The 12,727-nt window shown below is 36.2% G+C and overlaps 2 protein-coding genes across 2 annotated transcripts in view; one reads left to right on the forward strand and one right to left on the reverse strand.

Moving 5' to 3' along the window:
• Window positions 1-12,727, reverse strand: part of Ctnna3 (catenin alpha 3) — a 1,268,549-nt gene that overhangs the window by 733,756 nt on the left and 522,066 nt on the right. The gene's annotated exons all lie outside the window — the stretch shown is intronic.
• Window positions 1-12,727, forward strand: part of Lrrtm3 (leucine rich repeat transmembrane neuronal 3) — a 155,358-nt gene that overhangs the window by 3,181 nt on the left and 139,450 nt on the right. The window lies entirely within an intron of this gene.

Raw genomic sequence — 12,727 nt, forward strand, 5'->3', positions numbered from 1 at the left:
AAATGACAAGAAACTATCAAAAGAGGGTACTGTCTTAAAGCAACCCCAGGAGCAGTTTCCAGAGGAATCTGGCTTGCAATTAGGCAAGCAAGGGGGGAGGAGGGGGCGTGGCTAAGGATTGGAAGACTGCAAGCCCAGAGATACAGAACATGAGGAAAGGGGGAAAACACAAAGTTTGAGACTTGAAACCTTCTCTCTGTAAACCTATCCCTGTGCAATCGGATTAGAGGTCTCACAGTCCATCTCTTTGAGCCCACATGTTAGTGAATTAAAATAATTAAATTGGCAAGTTTGAGGAGGCAGATTTCTCCATGGACTCCTCCAGTTAGGAGTCTTTCCAAGGTGATAAGGTTTACAAATGGGAAGGCACCTTGCTTACCAGCCTGTAGCTGGATCTTACCAGAATTTCTCCTCAGCATTTTCAAAGACTCTAAGATAGTTAGGACAATGGTTAGGTCTATGCTGTTCTGTCTGGGATTTGTCAGGCTGTCCTGCCCTGTCCCATGATACCTCCAGCACACAGCAGTTCCCTGAGGATTGACATTGCATTCAGATGTGTAAAAGAGAACATATTCTAAGACAGGCTTTCCATCAACAACTCAATGGGAAGAATGACTTTGATAACGCCTGCGTAAATGTATAAATAAATCTTAGAGGAAAAAGGACTCACCCCATGACAGTTCTCTTTTGTGTTGCTGTTGTTGACATTCCTGTGTCCCTGTGTTCATCTGTATTGTACACTCATCCATCAGGACAATTCTGTACAGACCCTGTTGGTAAGCAGCAAGCTGCCTGCATGTGTTTATGTCATTGGTGAAAGTTTATTGACTGCAGCACAAGTATCACAGCTCTGTATTGAAACGATATGAACTACAGTCCATTGAGATTTCAGGGGAAAAAAATAATAAATCTTTAGTCTGTATCGTCTTCCATCCTCCAAAATTAACAGATTTACTAGAGGAGCAAAGATTAGGAATTGCTGTTTTCTTTAATTTGACTTGCCAAGCCTTGCATCGTTAACCATGCCCCTGTTCTTTCAAAACAGAATCACTGCAGCAAAAAAAAAAAAAAAAGAAAAGAAGAAAAGAAAAAGTAAATGGCTATTTTTACCAGCATTTTTATATACTTCAGATGTTTTTCATAGGACAAGAGGGAAAAAAAATCTAGGCAAATCACCATGAAATATAATTGCAAGGAAGCCAGATTATTAAAACCATACTTCTATAAGCAATAAAAAAGTAGATTTCTCAAAGTACTCAGATATTGATGAAACCTAAAAATAGATACCAGTTCAGAAAAGCACCATAGCTACAATATAATTGCTGAATATATATTTGCTAATGACAAATAGTCACATATTCCCAATTGATTAATAATGCAGATATTTCCTTACAGTATTATGACCTGAATGACTGAGCCTACTGTGATGTTTCTCCCTGAACTTGTAATTTTACATTTTCATAAACTGTTGGTAACTACAAACTCCATCTAAAAGAGAAATTTTCTTTGGTCAGCCTCATTTTTATCTGTACTGAAGATGATTGTATTAATTAAATGCAGTATTAAATTAAAAAGGCCCATTTTTATTCTTTGACTTGACCTTTTGCCTCACTAGTAATGGATCCCAAATATTTATAGTCCTACTTAACTTCTTGCTGTGCTACCTAAAATGTGGTTACTCTATTGAAAAATATATCTAAAGTTCCAAGCCTAGTTGGTATGTAAAATTGATGTAAGATTAAGTGAATAACCAACATTCTTGAAGGCTGGTCATTCTTAATGCCTATTTTTTACTTAGGAATTTAGTAATCAATAAGGAGTCAAAGAAAATACCTTAGATGGAAAAACACATTTTTGATCTGGGACATGAATTTACAAGACAAAAGTTCTTTCCCACATGCCTCCCTTTGAATTCTCTACTACACAATATCTTCTGAGAACAAATGCAAAACTCCTGCAGGTTAGACAATTAATTACTTGGCCATTGGAAATTTAACAAAGCCACTTGTGATGTTCCCCTGATCAGAAGCTGCTGCCCTTACCTCCAGCCCATGGCACTTTCAAGACTACATACCACAAATCTATTTTCATGAGTATCTAGAACACATTGCATAGTGGACCAACAGCATTGATATTCATGTCTGATTCCCCTACAAGGTGACAGTAGTTAAACAACTGGATGTGTTGAACTGGGCAGCAGAGTGGGACCCAGGATACATGAATTCATTCATACTTTGAATGCTTCATTAGAAAAGAGGAAAAGTGGAGTTTAGTCTCTGTACTCTGTGTGTGTGTGTGTGTGTGTGTGTGTGTGCGCGCGCGCATGCTTTTTCCCCCATTTTAGTGGCCTCAGTACCCACCGCCTACTGTAGCCTGGAGTGAATAATCCCAGTGCCAGTCTGCTAAGCACTACTTATGCAAGATATATTTATTTTAAGTGAGTTTGTATTTTCCAAGGATGTTGGCATTACATCTCTTTAAAGAATTTAAACCATTTTTTACTTGATTTGGTGAGTCAAGTACCTAAGTAGACACAGGCAACCAACTGTATTTCTATAGAGTATCAGTGACCTCTAGTGGCTAGTTAGAACAAACACAGCCATTCATGCACAGCTTTTCATCCTAAATTCTTTTGTAAACGTGATTTCAAACACGTAAGTTTGGATTTGTACGTTGAATTTCAATTTTATTTAGTCACTTTTCCTGGGGTATGAGATTATAATCTAACTTGATGTATATTTTGCCTACTCACTTTTCCTTTAATAATGTCAGAAGACAAGTCATAGAACTGTAGCGTGAGGATATGAAGCAAATAACTCAATGGGAATAGATAAGAAATATGTCTAAGTGCTATGTTCCTTGATGTTGGCTTAGTCTTTGATACACTTATTAAATGCCTTAATATATTTTCCTTAGGTAAGAAGTTGGAATGTTATGTTATTTAGGTTGGGGAAAACAAATGCTAACGTTCATTTTGAAAGAATCAGTATGAATTATTTACTGTCCTTAAGTATTTCAGCTCCATCAATGGAGGGAGGACTCCCCTCTGGGCTTTAAAATTCCTCTCCAGTTTGCTGATGGTGCCGGTGACCTGTGCTTTGCCCCAGTGCTCTCTCTCCCTTCCCCCTTTCAGCCAGCTGAACACTAGTTCTATTAGGCCCTCCGACAATGATGTTACAGTCTAAGAGGTGATGATTCATGGATAATGAAATTATGTTCTCCTTCTGGAGAAGGATAATGCAGAGTCAGATTCATGGATTTGGCAAGGGTTTTAGGATGCTGTAGGTGCACGAAATATCTTCTCTTCCTTTGACATTTACCAAGATGAGAGCTCAAATAGCTTATTTAAAGTGTGGATTAGAACCAGAAAAAAAAATGCATCCGGCCATGAAGCTTAAGACAAAAATGGGTTCCAGAAATGACAATTGAGAATTGAGCCATGAGAAAGGAAGATTTCAGAAATTATATTGCTCCTTTTATTTCTTTTTTTCCCCTCTGGATTCTCATTAGAAACTCTATCTGTAGCAAACCCATAGAGCTTTGATATTTTTATATTCCCTTTGCTACCTACATTAAAAATCAGAGACAGCTGAGAGAAACTTGGAGCACAAAAAGTATCAGTAAATCAAAATGCTAAATGTCATGAGGAAAGTATAATAGATGCACTTTAAATAATGTTTATTAAATAGGTCTTGAAAACTAATTACATTCATAAGTGGGAGTAACTATTTCCCACTCCTAACAGCCTACAGAATTGGGCCAAATTTCACTTAGCCTCTGAAATCATTGATGATTTTGGATAACTTGGTAGGATACTGTAGAAAATCTAAACCAAAAGTAATTCTATTTCACTTGAGGGTAATAATTGCAACTACACATTGTAGAATTAAGGAATTAGGAATTAAGAACTCAATTTAAATTTCTCCAGCACTTGCTAATCAAGTAATTGCAGGTAAATTTCTAGGTTTTCTAAATTTGAAGTTTTCTATGTACAGACTAGAGATGTCTTGTAAACGTCTCCTAGTTATTAGAAGGACAGAAATAAGAAAATCACTTCATAAACTCTAACATGAAGATACTCTTTTCTTTTTAAAGAGCAGTTAGTAAGATACTGAGTTCTGTTGGCTGGTGTTCTGTGTTTGGAATGGGTCAGAAACAATCAGTAACTTGATTGTGACAGAAACCCAGACTCATTTGAAATCAGTATATACATATAATTTCATTTGTCTTTAGTACTGATATCTATAAAGAAAAAGAGTCTTCCATCCTATGTTTCCCAAGGCTTGGGTTCTGTCAACAGTGTTCACAATGTACAGTTGGCCTAAAGATGTCAAGCAGAGAACATTGAAGCAAACACTTAGCAAACTAAATCAAAACTCAAGTCAGGTCCTAAATGGAGTTAGTATAGCAAACCATTAAATAGTTGTCTGTCCATGAGCTCCCACTGTTTCAATCTTATTGACTTCATACTATATAAACATTGTATTTTTATATGGAAGGGTGACATTATTTTTGAGCAAAACAAGTAAGTTTTCATACTATCTTGTGTGGACTTAGTATATATTCTAGGTCTGATTACATGATGTAGCTCTGTTGCTTGTTATCCACATCCACCCTCATGAAAGGCATTGCCCAAGATCTCCTAGTATAGACACAATATAGTATAGTATGCAGGCCTAGAGATATGGCTCAAGTGACAAGCTGTAAGTGAAACTATTATCTACTTTATCAATTGTAATTATTGAAGAATAGTTGTATTTTTTAAGTGGCATAAAATACAAAGTGTTTTCCTTTTATTAATAATGACCTTTAACTTAAGCTTTTATCTTATGGGTTAAAAAGTGAATGTTCTTGAGTTAGGTCTCAAAGCCAATAAGGGGCACGCCAGGAAAAGATAGAATAATAGCCCAATCACAATATAAGTCCAAGCAGAGATGATCTTTGTTCCCATTGTACTTTTTTTTTTCTTTTTTTTAAATTATTATTATTGTGAAAATAGTGTACAGAGGGGTTACAATTACATAGGCAAGATAATGAGTACATTTCTTATCAAGCATTGTAGCCTCCTCCTTTGTTTCCCCTTCCCATCCCATCCTCCCCCATCCCCCCACCCAATCCTCCCTCCCCACACCAAAGTTGTAAAGTTCGTTTTCAACATAACTTGTACATCTCATTGTTGCAATGGGTCCACCTGTATCCCTATTTAAAAGATTTGTTTTTTCCCTTCCCCTCCACAAATTATAACAACATCAAATACAGTGAAAGCAGGGGTTATACCATGGGGGAGGGACATACAAAGCAACAATCTTATAAATGTGTTAGAAACAATCACATGAAAGAAAAAAACATTTGAATATATATCTTAGGGTCCATTTCCCTAACATCAACTTAACTGACCTTTTCTGTTTGATTCAGACATATACTAGTTATTGCAAATAAGGGAAACCATGGGACCTGTTTCTTTGGGCCTGGCTTACTTCACTTAATATAATTTTTTCCAAGTCTTTCCATTTCCTAACAAATGGGGCAATGTCATTCTTTCTGATGGAGGCATAGAACTCCCACTGTACTTTCTAACAACAGAATATCTATGAGCAATAATAATCCATTTTATGGGGAAGAGAAGAAAAAAAGACGCTTCTAATTCATCTTGCCTACAAATTTTTCTAACAAAAATTAATAACTTCTCAGCAATTCTCTATATTTTCTTTTTATTTTCAGGGCTCTTGACCTTCCCATTAAGAAAAAGCATTCCTTATTACTTTCCTTTTTCTCCTACTCTTAAGCATACCAGCAACAAAAATGTTATCTTCTTAAAGGTAAAATGCACATGTTTAGCCTCACATAATAAATGATAAGGCTGATACTGAATTTAGCAAAGGCATTTGTGTGTGTGTGTGTGTGTGTGTGTGTGTGTGTGTGTGTGTGTGTGTGTATATGTGTGTGTGTGTGTGTGTGTGTGTGTGTGTGTGTGTGTTTGTCCTGGGGCTTGGACTCAAGACCTAGGCACTGTGCCTGAGTCCCTTAGTTTCTTTTGCTCAAGGCTAGTGATCTACCACTTGTCTCACAGCTTCATTTCTGGCTTTTTGGTAGTTTTAGTGGAGATAAGAGTGTTACAGACTTTCTTGACCAGGCTGGCACTGAACCATGATCCTCATATCTCAAGCTCCCGAGAAGCTAGGATTACAAGTGTGAGCCACCAGCTCCTGGTACAAAGGCAATATTTGTTTAAGTCTCATCACATTAATTACAATACTGTGGATATAAAATACATGTTTTCGAGAACTTTAAAAATAAATAAATATTTATTTTATTTAAAAAATAAATAAAATAAATACCGTAATAAAGTGAAGGTGATAAAAAGTGCCTATAGACAGTGAGATACAGTCTGTGTACACTTGAATAGCCTTCACTGCACAGCAGGGTGGTGGCTGCATGAAGCTAGAAGGTTTTTCCTGGACTAATATTGAGCTGTTGTCACTCCTACAACAAGGAACATCCTACCATCCTCCATCCTTTGATTCAGAGTCTCACAGGACTTTAAAAGAAAGTTGTATAATATATCACACTGACACTGAAGAAATAGAATTATCTTGGGGAAAGAAAACTTGACAAGATGGTTATAAGATTATAACCATGAAAACCAAGTTACAACGGTTCAAACAGTTACAAGACTGACAACTCTGAGACCAGTGTCAACTTATGAAGGGCGTATGCCCACTTTGTACAAAAATTTCAACGTGAAAAAGCTTAAGCATTTGGCTTAAGCAAATAATTTGCCACAAAGCAAATAAAAGGTGGGGGTGGGGGTGTACCATCACTAATCTGCAATTAAAATAAAACATTTAATCATCTACATGCAGAGCAGAGGCCACGTTACATAAGCTTTTTGTATGTTTTCCACCAAGCTACTCATGCCTAGGAAAAAAAATGCATATCCTATGAATAAATCCTATAATGTGATTGTCCACATTTTATTACTGATTTGTGTGTGTGTGTGTGTGTGTGTGTGTGTATGTGTGTGTGTGTGTGTGTGTACTGGCATGTAAGTGAGTTTTTGTTATGAGCCAGAAATTTATCTATAGTATTTCATGATTTTGAAGGAGGCATTATACCTTTCATAAGTTCATAATTGTTTTTGAATATATAAGACAGTCCTCTTACCTTGAATCTCTCTTCCTATAAATTAAACCAGTAAAGAAAATAAGCATCATTAATCCTATACTTGACCCATTTTGTAGGACTGCCCTGAAAAAATAATTTATATCATGTGCACATAAGGCCTTTCAATCTGAATTATACATCTCTAGATCCCTTTCTTAAATGGTTTCTAATGGTTTACTATTAGAGTATCTATCTGCTACCTAAATGCTAATCTGTACATCTTGGGTTTTCCCAGCCTTTCCCACTTCAGTGTCATTAAAAAACATTATACACTTAATCCTATTGACTTTTCATAGAGAGGATTGAGTAGTAAAATGTAAAAATCTACATATATTTTTATGGCTTTTCCTCTAGTAGATTTTTATGGATGAACATATAGAGATGTGTGGGGACTTTATTAGTTTACACTAAAATACAAAAGCAGCAAGGTGGCTACAAATAAAAGGGAAAGGTGAAGGTAGATTTCAAAACAAAGTCTTAAAACCCTTCTTATATATTTCTTAATCTGAACAATAATCCCAAAGGATGGATTTCTGGTTTTCCCTTATCTCAACAACTGATTTGCCTTACAAATTTTCCATCATATTCTTGAATTTGAGTTTTACATTCCTCCCATTTTCCTACTTATAACAGTGAGAGGTTTGCGTTGCTGTTTTGTCAGTTGTATGGTTGGAATGCTAGGACAGATGGACTGGGTTGTCTCTCGAGCGTAATCCAGTCAGCTCTGTATGTCTGCCTTCTGTCTCCTCATGGTTCCATTTCCATGCCTTTTCTCTAGCATTATCTCTGACGAAATTCCCAGGAGTTCTCTGTGTCTTATGTCTTGTTCTCAGATCTGGGCAGTATTATCATCCAAGGCACTTACATTTATTTAGAGATAAAATAATTTAGCTAAGTGCAAAAAGCCATAGACTAAACTAACCAGAACAACTAAGAGTGTGGCTGAAGAAAGTACTTCTTGGACAAATTGCTTTACAAGCATGGATTCTTCTCTATCTTTTTCTCAGCCATAAACCAGCCTTCCCAAAGGAAACATGGCAAGACCAACAATCCATGCTTCATTCAGTAAACTATCTTTGAGAAATTTCAAAGTCATTAAACACCAGCTTCCTACTTCATTTTTCCTTAGAGAACAACTTTGTATACTAAAAAGAGCTTAGGTCATAGATCTTGGACAAAATACTGTGAAAATCTCTTTCTGAGACTCAATAACTACAATACATTTAGATTCAGCTTCTTCATCTTAAAATGTATAAAAAAAATCATAGAATAGTTGTGAGATGGCAAAGAAACAACATTGTTGAATATCTTATACTCTTCTTTTCTAGGCATATTTTATATATTATTTGCATGCTGTGAATGATACAAGGAGATGGTGGAGTTGGAATTATTTAGTACAAGTTTGGCTCATCCTAGCCACTTACTCCTTCTTTCCATTAGCTCCATTTTCTAAGTAGTCCCATCTACCTTAATAGTCATATCCAACCATCTATTTTTATTCAGAATGATAGCAAATGAGAATCTAAGAAAGAGAATCTAAATTTTTATAAGGTTAGGGGCAAGTGAACCCATGGTTAATACTGAAGAATAGTGGTGGTCTATACAAAAAAAATCCAAAACCTCTCAACAAATCCAACTACATCCTTTCCTTCATTCCAGACTGTTTCCCATGCTTTGAATGAGGGCCACTTCTTGTCTTGAAGTAGAAAGTGCCTGCCTACTTCCAAATCCTCCTGTCCCTTTCTGAGCCTTTCAATTGATAATCAATTCAACTCAAAATCTATTCATTCTACAAGTCTTTCTACACCTTGCCCTTCATGCTTTTATGTATTTTGTAATTCTACTAGAGACCATCTCACAGGCTGCCTTGCGCTTGAGTTATTAATGTATCTATATTCCATTTTTGAGAAACATTGAACATTTCTCCATCCTTCCAATATTTTATTCAGGGTATATGGGTACTGATTTTTTTAGTCTTTAAGATAAGGGTCTAGAGCAACAATTTTATGGAACCTGGATTAATCAGTCTCACATGTATATGGTCAATGTATAGATTTTGTCTTTATTTCATAAATACCACCTTTTTGCCATGTATAATATTCTCAATGATCATGCTAATTTCAAAAATATTCTTATAAGCTGGGCACGGGTGGCTCACGCCTGTAATCCTAGCTACTCAGGAGGCTGAGAGCTAAGGATCATGGTTCAAAGCCAGCCGGGACAGGAAAATCTATGAGACTCTTATCTCCAATAAACCACTAGAAAACTGGAAGTGGCGCTGTGGCTCAAGTGGTAGAGCACTCGTCTTGAGCTGAAGAGCTGAGAGACAGTGTCCAGGCCCAGAGTTCAAACCCCATGACTGACAAAAAAAAAAAATTCTATAAAGATACAGCTTTAAGGAATCACATTCACTAGTAAATTATTTCTATGCTGTTTTCCTTGGGATAGTTGCCAAAACTGTGAACATTTTAGGGGGTTTGTTAAAGCACAAACAGCTTTAAAAAATCTGCGAGACAAAGAAATAATGTTTAATTAGTAATACACTTCAATTTTTGTGGTGACAGAATAGTCATGTTTTGTTGTAAAAGCCATTTATTTGTGATCTCTTTTCTGCCTATTTTTTCCTGGGCAAGGTCCTTCACTCTCCAGTTGGGATGTCCCTTTATTTTACCCACCAGGCTTCTCCTTGAGTCACTTTTTTTTTTTTTTAGAGTATCTGATTTTTTTAAAAATCTGAACAGAAAAAAAAAGTAAGTATACACGTTTGCCAGATAGAAGTGGTAAAAACTGAATGTTGCGTCTGCTTCAGTAGCCAGTGATTCTAAGTCAACTCCGCAAAATCCAAACCAGTTAGGCACAAAGCATGTTTTTAAAAATGTCCCCTCCTCTTTTCCCATACAAGGAAGAAAAGTAGCCTATCATAACCCCTAGGTCAGAGGTCTCTGGCTTTCTAATTATGCATATTTCCAAAGAACTTGTTGCACTGGAGAATTCAAATGCCCACCAGTGGACAAGGTAATATGCTCATCGCCTGTATGTAGAAGGCATATTTGGTCATGTGGAACTGTAGAAGCTGCCCATCACAGTCTCTTCTTGATTCCACTCTGCCAATTCTCTAATTCCTCTCCCTAGAACCTCCTTTTCCTCTTATCTCCTCTTATCTTTCATCTTTCTTGCTATCCAACTTTTATTTATGTTAAACTACACAACTTGAATGTACATTAAAAGGGAACTACCAATGGTTATTAATTTCTGAGAAAAGCAATAATTAAAATGACAGTTTAATAATTTAATGAAATTGGGCAAAAAAACTATTTCTATTCAACATCTTTAGACATATAAATGAACAACTATAATTTTGTAAATTATAGTTTAATTTCAGAATTAGAAATTATATACTCCCAGTATGTTAAATTGCATTATAATTACGATTTGTAAGGTAAGAGAGATTTGTAGGCCAATCAAATCTTTTCTATCATGTCATGTACTGCTTAGGACCTAGATGGTGAGAAACTTTAGCATCAACAGAACAGATCTACTTTTAGACAACTATAATGCAAAAATTGACATGAAATCTTTCTTAGGCCATTAAAACTGATAGCTAATAGGATTTCTGAGAGCCTTAAAATGTGTTTTCTCCTTCCTAGTGTTTGAAATTCTAATCTAGTTTGATTGTATGTTTAACAATCTTCCAAGAAATGCATTTCTCAGTCCTTCTCTTAATTATCCTGAGTTGCCATTAGAATGATTATATTTTCTTTACTTGTAATCTAGCTACTTATTGCTTGAAATATACCCAGGGGTTACTTAATGTTTTTATTTTAATTATTATTAATACATTTTGAAGATGTAAATGAAGAGGCTGGGTTTTGCATTTGTTTTTCTGGTTTTTGTTTGGTGGTGGTGGAGGTAGTGGTTGGTTTTGCAGTACTAGTATCCACTTCGAGTAGCTCAGGTAGTAGACCTGCAAATAATCTGATTTAGTAAAAAAAAAAATAGTGTTCTAAAATTTTCATCCATCAATTCTAGATTCAGAAATTTTGCATAGATGTATGATTACCCTTGAATAAAAACCCCACTAATAATCATTCATAGAATCCAGAATTTTGTGATATGTTCAGCAACTTCCAACATGAGGCCTTCAAATTATATTTCTAGAGGACAAATTTATACATAAGTCCTTGAAGCAACAACCTATGCATATTCAACTTAGTTTTAAGATCTAGCAGTGTGCTGTGCAAAAACAATCAATGGCTAAATTATTATCATTTTGTTGGCTTAGTTTACAGTGACCCACTGATGAGGAAAGAGAAAGAAAGAAAAAGAAAGAAAGAAAGAGAGAGAGAGAGAGAAAGAGAAAGAGAGAAAGAAAGAAAGAGAGAAAGAAAGAGAGAGAGAGAAAGAAAGAAAGAGAGAGAGAAAGAAAGAGGGAGGGAGGGAGAAAGGAAGGGAGGAAGGAAGGAAGGAAAGAAGGGAGGGAGGGAGGGAGGGAGGGAGGGAAGGAAGGAAGGAAGGAAAGAGAGAAGGAGAGAAGGAGAGAGAAAGAAAAAGAAAGAAAGAGAGAGAAAGAGAGAAATTTGTGTGATCTTCTGTTTGTATTTCAATTGTACAGATGCTATCTCTAGTAATAGGACAAACCAGATTTAGTATTCTAAATGTTTCTGTGCACTCCAATAACAGCAGACATCTTGTAGAAACTATATTGTAGCACTAAGAATTGTAAAGAATGTTAACTGAGTTTTCAGGAGAATCATTTTAGAGTTAATTAAGCCTTCTCCACCTGTAATTTAAGAACAGAAAAAGGAAAAAGCCCAACACTCTTAAAGAGCATGGGGGAAAGGCAGTTTAAGGAATAGAAGTCCTCTGTTTATGCAGGGAGGTACTTTACAAGGCAGACAGCTACACCACAGTAAAGAGACAACATTTCCTCAGCTGATTCAGTTAATTAAAATGCACAGTTACAACAGGCTTTCTTAGAGCCTGCAGCTGAATGACCCAAGACTCCATTTTACTCCAGTGCCACACAGAATGTGAAGGCAAACATACTGCCCAAGCACAATTTTACTCACTAAAATCCAGCACTATAAACACCACATACACTTTAAAAGATGTATTATAGAGATTTATGACAGAAGGATCGAAATCATTTGCAGCAAGCCACCACCAAGAGAATATCCTATATTCCTCCCAAAGTAGTTGGAAGTCAAATTTACAAATAAATCATCAGGACAGAGTCCACTTTGAATGCAAGGGATTGTCAAGGTTTTTTTCCCTTCAAATGTATGGAATTTGAGTCAAACAGCCCGCCTGTTGCCCAAATTTATGAGTGACATGAAAAAAATCAAAGGCCACAAAAGCCATTTGTCACATCAACTGCAGAACGCAATAGCAGTCTGCAGAGCTCATTTGCAGAACTCAAGATGAGCTAGGGAGGAGGAGATGCAAACAGCTGCAGCCTTGATCATACTGCGGATGCCAGCCAGAATTCAAGCTGCGTGAGCTTAGCGCAAGAGGGGGCTGACAACTGATATTTTTTTAAAAAGAGAAAGTTCTTATATCCAAG

Source organism: Dipodomys spectabilis, unplaced genomic scaffold (assembly GCF_019054845.1).
Source record: "Dipodomys spectabilis isolate Male_0828 unplaced genomic scaffold, ASM1905484v1 ptg000207l, whole genome shotgun sequence".
NCBI lineage: Eukaryota > Metazoa > Chordata > Mammalia > Rodentia > Heteromyidae > Dipodomys > Dipodomys spectabilis.